This window comes from Rhinatrema bivittatum, chromosome 4 (genome assembly GCF_901001135.1).
Source record: "Rhinatrema bivittatum chromosome 4, aRhiBiv1.1, whole genome shotgun sequence".
NCBI classification, from domain to species: Eukaryota; Metazoa; Chordata; class Amphibia; order Gymnophiona; family Rhinatrematidae; genus Rhinatrema; species Rhinatrema bivittatum.
Genome location: NC_042618.1, coordinates 394,517,708 through 394,527,611, shown reverse-complemented (window position 1 = coordinate 394,527,611; position 9,904 = coordinate 394,517,708). Strand labels below are relative to the sequence as shown.

Here is a 9,904-nt window from a genome sequence, read left to right as displayed (position 1 = left end):
TGGGGGTGCTGTCATCTGCCATCGGCCCAAGGATTCACCTATCTACTTTCTGTCCAACTGAGCACCATCTCTAGTACTCCGCTGGTACAGATTGCCAACTCTGTAGTCTATTTCATAACTTATTGCCATTCCTTAGCAGACCCATAGGAGGCAGTACACTACAGATTGCTACTCCTCCCCTTTGGGGAGGGGATTCTATCAGACTGCTATTCTCATTTGCTAGCTCCTCCCATCCGCATAACAGATCCCAACAGATTGCTAACCTGCCAGCAGATCCCGCAACAGATTGCTAACTCCTCCTTCTGCAGGAGCCACAGCACAACATAAACACATTTATGTTTGTTCTGTTTTGGTTTACTGACTTACCCCAGTTGGCTGACCCACACTGGATCTCATTTGAAAATGTGTCAGCTGTTAAAGTATAATAAGGTTTTGCAAAATTGAATTCATCATTATGTGCTTTTAATACCTGTGAAGTTTCTATTTTAAAGACATCCAGAGATATTATTTCATCACTAATGCTGGTTATTAATGCATAACTGACTGAGGGTTCAGTACCATCATCACTTAAGAGAGCCTTAATAAGGCCCTTGTTGAAGAAATAAGGTCTGATTTCTGATCCAGCTAATTATAGACCAATTTCATCTTTATCTTTTATGGCAAAACTCCTAGAGCTCATGGTGTTACAACAGTCGACTGATTTTGTGGAAGAATATCAGATAATCAATCACCGTCAGTTTGGGTTTAGGAAATCATTGAGCACATACGTTCTTATTGTGTCTGCTTGACACATTAAGGAGAGGCTTGGACAATGGTATAGGCTATGTTTTGGTTTCACTCAACATTTTGTTGGCCGTCGACACCCTGGATCACAGCATTCTCTTATATTGATTAAGAGAATGTAGTAACTCAAGTGAGAATGGGCAGCAAACAATCACATTGGTCGTCTGCATTATCATCCATGCTGTATAACATCTATTTGACACCCATATGCAAGATCTTAGCAGCCCTCTATGATGAATACAAAATCTATGCCAACAACCTACAGGTTTTGATTCATGTACAATCTGCAAGGTCCAATACAAACAAGTTACTTGGAGTTTGCCTGTCCACTGTCAAAACAATGGTTATTTTATAATAAACTGGTCTTAAATATTGCAAAGCTGGAATTCATCTTAATTCAGTGACCATATGCTAAGTTTAAATCATCTTTCATTACATTTGATGATATTTCATTTCTGATTCTCCCGTATGTGAAGAGCCTTGAAATGTGGATTGATTCCAATTTGTCCTTTCAACATCATATCAAGACTGTTGTTCGTGCAGGGTTTTTCAGATTGCGTGTTCACTGCAGATTGAAACACTTGCTGGATCACGCTGACTTTCATCTTATAGTTCAACCATGAATACTACCATTATTTGATTATTGTAATGCTATCTATGCTGGACTTCCAGCTTCCTCCCTGAAACCTCTGCAGTTACTTCAAAATTCGGCTGCATGCCTGAGCTGTAGAGAACACATTAATCCAGTATTGATGGATTTACACTGACTGACAGTGCAGTACAGAATCCAATATAAAGTTTGCACTATGGCTCATAAGTTGATCAATTTTAATTCTTTACCTTATTTTGAGACTATATCATCCCATGCAATCTTTGAAATCATCTCAGAGGGATCTGCTGGACATACCATCTGCCGCGCAGGCACACCTTACTGATACTAGAGACTGTGTTTTTCAGTGACCGCTCCCACATGTGGAATTCACTACCTGCAACACTGCGCCGCATGGAGTTTCTGAAGACACATAAATCTATGTTGAAAATCATTTTCTTCAGACTGGCTTTTGCCCAAGGTTTTGGAACCCATGCCATGCTATGCAGATGCCATCATATTATAGGGAATAGTATGCCTGATTATGTATTTATGTGAAATGTTTTAGGCAACTGTTTGTATTATAGATTATGAGTGTTGGTTTGTATATCGCTAGTGCTCTGGCTTTAGCATACATTTTAATAAAGATAAAGATACACAAATGAGTTATATTAATCATTGCCAGGATATTAGCAAATATGAAAAATATTCACATTATCAGCAACATGAAAATCAAACTGATTATTCTCAAAGCAGCACCTCTAGTAGATTGGGAGGATGACTTTTAAACAACTGCACGTGGTGGCAGATATGCATGTATGTGGCTGTGTATACATTTACTATAGTATTTTATAAAATGCGTGTATAATATACACGCATTTTATAATATACACATATCTCTACCATGCAACGTATGCTTGTATGTAGGCTTATGCGTGAAGACAACACGGAAGGCGGTCTAGCAAAGCCAGTGAGCAAACAAAACGAAGGATAGACCGGTCAACTGTGCAACTTTACCGGATAAAATGACATATGCCCGACTCAGGCCGAGTTTCGCTGGTCCTGTCCCCACTCAGCTCAGAACCGACTGTAGGTTCAGTCTCTCCCCTCTTCACCCACCCACCCTGGATAATCTGTTGATATCACCAGATGAGCTCTCTCTGCCAGAATGAGAATAAATCATAGAAGCAAAAAAAAAAAAAAAACAGAAGCTGCAAGCATTTCCAATTGCTCATCGCGATATGTATCAGCCTAGCCCCTGATGCAGCCTAGTTTGTTGGGCAAAACTCGGCCTGAGTCAGGCGTTTGTCATTTTATCCTGTAAAGTTGCAGAGCGAATAAAAGTATCCCTAAATGTAAGGTGACCGGTCTGTCCTTCGTTTTGTTTGCTCACTGGCTTCTGCGCGAATGCACGCAATGCTTTGAAACCACGTACATCAATGCATTGTATCTGTGCACTTTGCCCACCTGTTTTAAAAATATACTTGCATACATTTTACCTGTGAAAGTAAATTGGACGTGCTCTTGTATGTCCTGATTTATGCGCGCAAGTCGGTGTATTTTATAACATGCGCGTGACGATGAAATTACGAGTTTTACCAATTAGTCCGCGAGTTTTGCCCAGTCCTTCGACATCTTATCTATGCCTTTCTGTTCTTTAGCCTGAAGTCCCCCCCCCCCACCAAGTTCACCAACTCTTCCCAGCTAGTCAGTACCTCACAATGAATATGATTAATATCACTTATGCTAGATAATTAGTAGGTGTAAAAAATACCCGAGTATGTTAGAAACTGTATGCACATAAGTGCCTTTGAAAATAGCAACTCACACGCATAACTGTTGGCCCCATCCAGGATCACCCCTAGATCTCCCCTCTTTGACACATGCATATGTGCACGCGAAAGTGAAAATGCATGCGTATTTTGGAGTTTTATAGAATATGGAATATGCAAGTAGAGGCTACTTACATGCCTATGTGCTCATTTTTACATGTGTAGTGTTTTGAAAATTTAGCGGGCAGGTAGAAGAAACCAACAGGTTAATTCACCTATTCAGAGACCAATAAAGGGAGCAAATGTATTACAAGTTGAAGTTATCTTGAGTTTGTCTTGAGCCTGGGGAATGGCAGCTTGTGGAAAGTACACAAGTAACAGTCTGAGACCCTTCAAATCTCCTAATTACCGCATGAGGGCCTGGGCTGTGTGACGCTCTTCTCTTCCAGGATTTGGGAATGAGACCCAGCCAGTGTGCGCAGTACAGTCAGGAAACAGCCCAGTCCATAGTTTGAAAGTTATTGCTTGTTGGGTCTGTTTCAGCAGGAAGCTCAGTTCAGTTAAGAGGCTTAGGTGCCAGTTCTGTGGTGCTTGGGCGCTCCCAGTATTAAACAAACTCCTTCACTGTGTCTAGGGAAGGGTAATTTGTGTTGGGTTTAACACCCCCAAATGGTTTTTAAAAGTTGACTTCCAGGGCGGCTCATTTGAAAATTAGCATTTCCTGATCCTGCATGGATAAGGCGCACATACTTGCATGAACCTATTCCTTGAGTTTGGTGTAGGCTGGCAAGTTGCTTCAGATAAACAGGAAAAATGTACTGACATCTGCCAGACCCTACACATTTCCTCTGAAGCCACAGACGCTAAGCAGACACACAGGCATACATTACTGTAAAAAAAAAAAAAAAAAAGACCCTAACGTTTTCTTCTGTTAGTACAGAGTAAGAAAACAAACTCTGATGTCTCTGTCAGTAATGCTGATTTATGCAAAGGGTTTTTTTTTCTCTCCTTTAATTCCCCCCTCCCTTCTTCTTCTCCTCCCTGCCATCCTGCCCTTTGCTGCTGCAGGGTTGTGGATTCTTGGATTTAAATGCGCATTTGGTTACAGGAGTAGGATTGGATTGTGCCGGATGGTTTTTCACCAATGGGCTGGACGGTCTGTGGGCGTCTCTGTGCGAGCGCTGGAAGTCTTCTGTGAGCTCTGCTCCTCCGCCTGCTCCCACGGTGAAGTCATTGCGCGGGGCAGGAGCCGAGTCCGCCTCAGAATGCTTCTCCGCAGACACTTCTTCTTTCTTCCGGACGCCGCACTTTTCTCATTAAGGCGACACTAAAAAAAAAAAAAAGGGAGCTTCTATTTGTTTAGGTTTTTTTTTTGTTTTTTTTTGTAATCTTTTTTTTTTTTTTTTTATAATGATGATTTTCATGAAGTGCTCTTCTCAGTGACTCCCAGCAGCCTTTGGACACTTAGGTAAGTACCCGGAGACTTACGCCGTATGAAAGAAACCCCCAGATCCGGTTTGAAACGGATGGGGCTGAGTTCGTCGCAGCTGCCCTTTGGGTCAAGGAGCCTGAAACTGTATTGCTCAGACGGGAAGCAGAAAGGTGGCGTTGCTTTAGTCCTCCGCTTCCCCGGACCTTGGTTGCAGCCGCTGTCAGTGACCGGTTCCCGCAATGCCTGGGGGGGAGGAGGATAAAAAAAAAAACCAACAACAAACTCCACTAGGAAAATCCATCGCGGCTCTTTGTGCGCACCGTCCTGTTTGAGTTCGACTTTTTTCAGTAACGGGGGGAAAATTGCATGCATACCCTTTGCTTGCCTGGGACAAAGGCAGTTTATAATCAGGGGTGGGTCTGGGATAGTGGAAAATTCGGGGCTGGTGGTGGGGCAAAGCGCAATAATTTGACTCTCAAGCTGCAGCCCGTGTCGTCTCAGCTGCCGATGGGGTTTGAATGGAAGAGCGAGCTGCAACTCTTGAACCTTTTGACAGCTGGGGGTTCTGCACAGACCAGAAATGTTATTTTTAACTTTCAAGTGCTTGGTTTATTTTGTGTGTTTAACGTTTAAGAGGCCAGATAAAGAGAGCGCTCCGAGTCTTAAGAGTCACACTGTGAAAGCTCTTTGGGGTGTTTGCTTTGAGCCAATTGCCGAAAATTCTTGCTCGGCTGCAGGTTTAATCCCAACGCTTTTGAGCACTTCTGTCTTGTGTAAACTTCTTATAGGAACATGGAAAGTAGCCGGTAGGAGAATGCTGATAATTGAATTTGACTAGCCCACTTTTCACCGATTTTGGTACTTGGCTGTCGGGATGAAATCAACACACGATTCTTTCTTTGCAATCTGTTGCTAATCGTTTGTAGTACTCAAGCCTGCTTTCTGCTCCACAGATGCTTTTATCTAGGGAACTGGTGGAGTAACGAAACAGGCAGACCCAGTGATCCTGTGCACCCCAGACAGGACAAATACCCGCCGTGGGGCTAGTATTGGGGACATTCCTTAATCCTGAAAGTTAGCGCAATTGAACTGGCAGCACCAAAGGTGATTTTAAAATCAAAGGATAAGGACCTGCCATTATATGCTGTCAAGTCTGTCTGACAAACAAGACTCAGGGTGACTTTAAAAAAAAGAGCAGCCTTTATCCATCTGGCATACAAACGGGGGAAGCTAGTGCTAGATAGAAAATCCGCAGACGTCCCCGGTGTCCAGAGCAGAAATCCGGTCCGGGCTAGAAAAGCAGATCAGAAAGGTGCATTATAAATAACTCAGACGTCTATCACCTTTAATCCTTTGGGTTTTAAGAAAGAAACAAGGTTGGAACAGCAGAGCAGGGCTGCATATGTTGCCTCCACCCCCAGCCCAAGCAAAAGACTGCTCTTGTTCAGCAGGCAAATTCCTTGCAAAGTGTGAATCATTTACTTTGCATTTCTGTGGTGCAGGCTGAGCAATGATTAAACTTTCTGTCTGCAGGAAATTGCCCTGAGATAGGAGCATTTTCCTGAATCAGCCTCAGATGGTACAGGGCTTGGGGCAGGACAAGAAAACAATGTTACATAGCAATCTTTCTGGCTTTTACTGTCTCTTTGTATCATTCTTAAAGTTTGCCTCTAAATTAGGATTTTTTTTGGAAACTTTTTTGTTAGGTTACCATTTAAGTCATTGCTGCATTTTAGGATTCTGGAATTAGATATGTGAAATTCTGTGTGGCAAAGTTATTTTATTACTTGATTTAGCCATGTCATTTCATTTTAAAGGGAATTTTTTTTTTTTTTTTTGGGGGGGAGGGAGAGAGAGCACTTGGGTTTTCACCATTCTGAGATGGGAAAAGACCTTTCACAAATAAATGCAATAGATACTAAAATAATTCGGCAAAGGCACCAATGAGGCAAAACACTTCTGTTTCTTGAGTTCACATGCATGCAGGAAGATGGTGGCAGCCCTGAAACCACAGTGGGTTGTTTTTTTTTAATTGTTTTAGTGGATTCATTATTAGCAAACACTAAATTGAATAAAAAAAAAATGAACAGGGATTTTGAGGCAAGTGGTAAGACTGAGTGGGCAAATTAATCCATTTGCATCATCCACTGAGGCCCCAGTAATATGGCGTGGATCGGTTGGCTCCATCCAGATGATCAGTTTTTCTTTTGATGCCTGCATCCTTGTCTTTAAATATGCTTCACTGCATGCAGATTTTTATTAACTGGAGGCCACAAAAGTGGATGGCAGACTGCTTTTAAGCCTGCTCAGAAAGACAGAAGTCCAAAACAGGTCAGGCCTAATGCGGTCGTTCTGTTGTTATTGGTTATAATTTACCCCTAACCCTTTCACTGCCAAGGCAGTGAGCATTTAGTGAGGGTGTGAGAGTTGAATAACATTTCTAAACTACAACACATTCTTTCTTCATGTAAAAGCTAGGCAAGAAATATATCATCATCTGTTTTTTTTCGCAGGGAAACCAGGGCTTGCTTTGTGATGTAAGAGTTTTGTGGATATATCTGGTCACATTTATCCACAGTCCCTCTGGAATTGCAGCAAACATGTGGCAATACAACATTTTTCAGTAATAATGCTCTAGTTCCAGAGGGATTATGAGTAGAATAAGATTGCAGGATTAAAAAAAAAAGTCTTCTTTCCCTAAAACCATAATTTGGACTAGTTTTAAGAAAATTAAGTTTTGGCAGGATGCCTTATTGTTTAGACACTGATTTCATAGAAGAAATAGGCAGTGGGTAACATACATCCCTGATGCAATCTATTTACTTACCAACCCCCTTGTCTCTGTTGTTCAGTGCCTGAACAATAAAGCAACTAAGCATAACCTCCATTTTCTAAAACTACACAAAATGCAGATTTCAAGAATAGATGAAACATTTTCCTTCCCAAAGTTGCCTTAGCCCAGATCCCCCTGACCTGGAATAAAAGTATGGAACTACCATACATTTAAGTAAAAATGCTCCAGTTGAAGAGGTTTATGGAGAAAATGTTTGCAACTGGGAAAAACAGTTATCAATTCCTGAAACCTTCATTTTGTCTAGTTTCGGTCAATAACTTTTGGGGTGCTTCAGTGTGCAGACACTATTTTTACAAAGGAGGCTTATATCTAAGATTTATTTCCGTGTGGTCTGTGGTTGGGACCTGCCCTCTCATTTTTTTCACAACGAAGCTATACAACATCCTGCCCTGGGTTGTGTCTTTTCTGATATTAGACAGGCCTTGAATTGGCAGGGGATCTGTCTTCTTACCCATAAACCTCCCGAACTGGAGCTTAAGGCATGGAATGGTGCAACTCTTCGGTAAGAATGCAACAGTTTGAGGGAAGCTGCGGATAATAACATTCAGCAAGAGGACGGCCAGTCTTCAATTCTTGAAATCCTCATTTTGTCTGGTTTCTGAAAAGATAACCTTGAGACAGGATGCTCATTGTGCAGATGCACTTTTCACAAAGCAAAGAAGGGCAGGATCTATGACTGTGTAGAGGAGGGCTGTAAATCACTGCTCTCTGTTTGAGTCCTAGCCCTTCTTGGACTCATAAAAGTTTTATCTGAAAAAGCTGATGTCCTACTGCAGGTTATATTTCCTGAAGGTACCCCAAATGAAGATTTCAGGCGAGATTGTTTCCACCTAAAGCTTTCTTACCCAGAGTCTGTCTTGAACTGGAGCAAATATTGGGGAATATCCAACGTTTTGGTAGTAATGCTCCAGTTTATGGGGGGGGGGGGGGGGGGGGGGGTGGGGGGCGCGGGGTTAATAGGAAAAAACACTAGTTTTTGATACATTTTATTTAATTATGTGTATTTAGCTCACACTTTTTCACTGGTAGCTCAATTCAAGCTATATTCAGGTACTGTAGAGGAAACAACTTCCACTCACCCTCTGACATTGTCATATAATCTGCTTTGAGAAGGTATGCTCGGTGTTAGAATATCTGATAGCATAGAAACTATATAAACTATAGAAACAGAGCTTTTTCGATAGCTGGCCCATCTATCTGGAATAGCATCCCTTCAAGTCTCAGAGTGGAGCCTTGCCTGTTAACTTTTAGAAAAAGACTTAAAACCTGGCTCTTTCACCAAGCCTTCGCCGACTCACCAGACAATCACTAGTTGTCCTTCACGCTTACCCGTTATGGTGATTATACTCACGAATGGACTCTGACTCTCCCAGGTTAAAGCACCATTAAGCTTTAACCCGTACGCCCTATGGCATCACTTCATATTTATTTCCTGCCTTATCTTCTTTCCAGCTTGTTGCAAGCTTCCAAGTTCTCTTCCCTGTTGACTGTAACTTTGACTCATTCCTACTTACTGTTTATCTTTCGTTTACTTGAATAGTTACCCCAGTTTTTTATTCTTGTTAATTGTAAACCGATCCGATATGGTTATTTACTATGAAGGTCGGTATATAAAACTGTTAAATAAAATAAATAAAAAATATATTTATTTGGGAAGCAGGTAATGGGTCGTAGATGACCATAGCTCTTTTTTTTTTCCCTGTGAGGATAGAATCTGAACAACAAGATATACCCTAGTACCACCTATATTATTTTTTTAAACTGCTTAAAATGAGAGCATCAAAAGTGAGTGAGCCATCTTTCTCCCATAGTTTTGTCACCCATAAACCCCCGAGCACAGGAGCAAAGTAAAGGAATGATAACAATTTTTAGCAAAAGTACTCCAGTTCAAAAGGATTGTGACTACTAAAATATCTTTGCCAATGTAGAAATGTCACCCCCTCCTAAAATCCTCATCATGTGCAGTGACAAAACTAGCAGAAAGGTCTGGCTGGAGGCCTGCAAGAACAATAATTACCAGTAGTAGAAGCAGAAATGGCAGGTCTCCACATAGCTGGGTCTGTCTGGCAGGGTACGAACTCCTTGTGTTGACTATGTTGGCGCCTTAGGTGCTTGGTAGTGGAGTACCATCTGGAAAAGCCACAGGGGACCTAGGAGGCCAGATGCTTGAGCAATGGCTGTACTGATATTGGTGGTGGTTTGGATTATTGGAGGGCTTTGTGGTTAGATATGGGAAGGGTACTGGGTGTGAACGAGATAGGAGATTGTTTTATGGTCGCCTACTTGCAAGGGTGGAAAACATAGGAGGAAGATGATAAAAACTTGGAAAAGGAGAAATATCCTACAGTCTTTATTTATTTATTTATTTTAAAACTCTTCTATACCGTCGTTAAGTTAATTCACCATCACAACGGTTTACAGAAAGGCACAATAAGAAAAAAACCCAAACTATAATTGGTATAGATTACAAATTA

General features: G+C 41.6%; 1 protein-coding gene across 1 annotated transcript in view; it reads left to right on the top strand.

The window, feature by feature from the left end:
• Window positions 1-4,258: 4,258 nt before the first annotated feature.
• The window catches only part of PRICKLE2 (prickle planar cell polarity protein 2), a 219,755-nt gene continuing 214,109 nt past the window's right edge, over window positions 4,259-9,904 (top strand). Inside the window, exon 1 of the mRNA XM_029601027.1 lies at window positions 4,259-4,612. The gene's annotated coding sequence lies outside the window, so the exon portion shown is untranslated. The remainder of the gene's footprint in view (window positions 4,613-9,904) is intronic.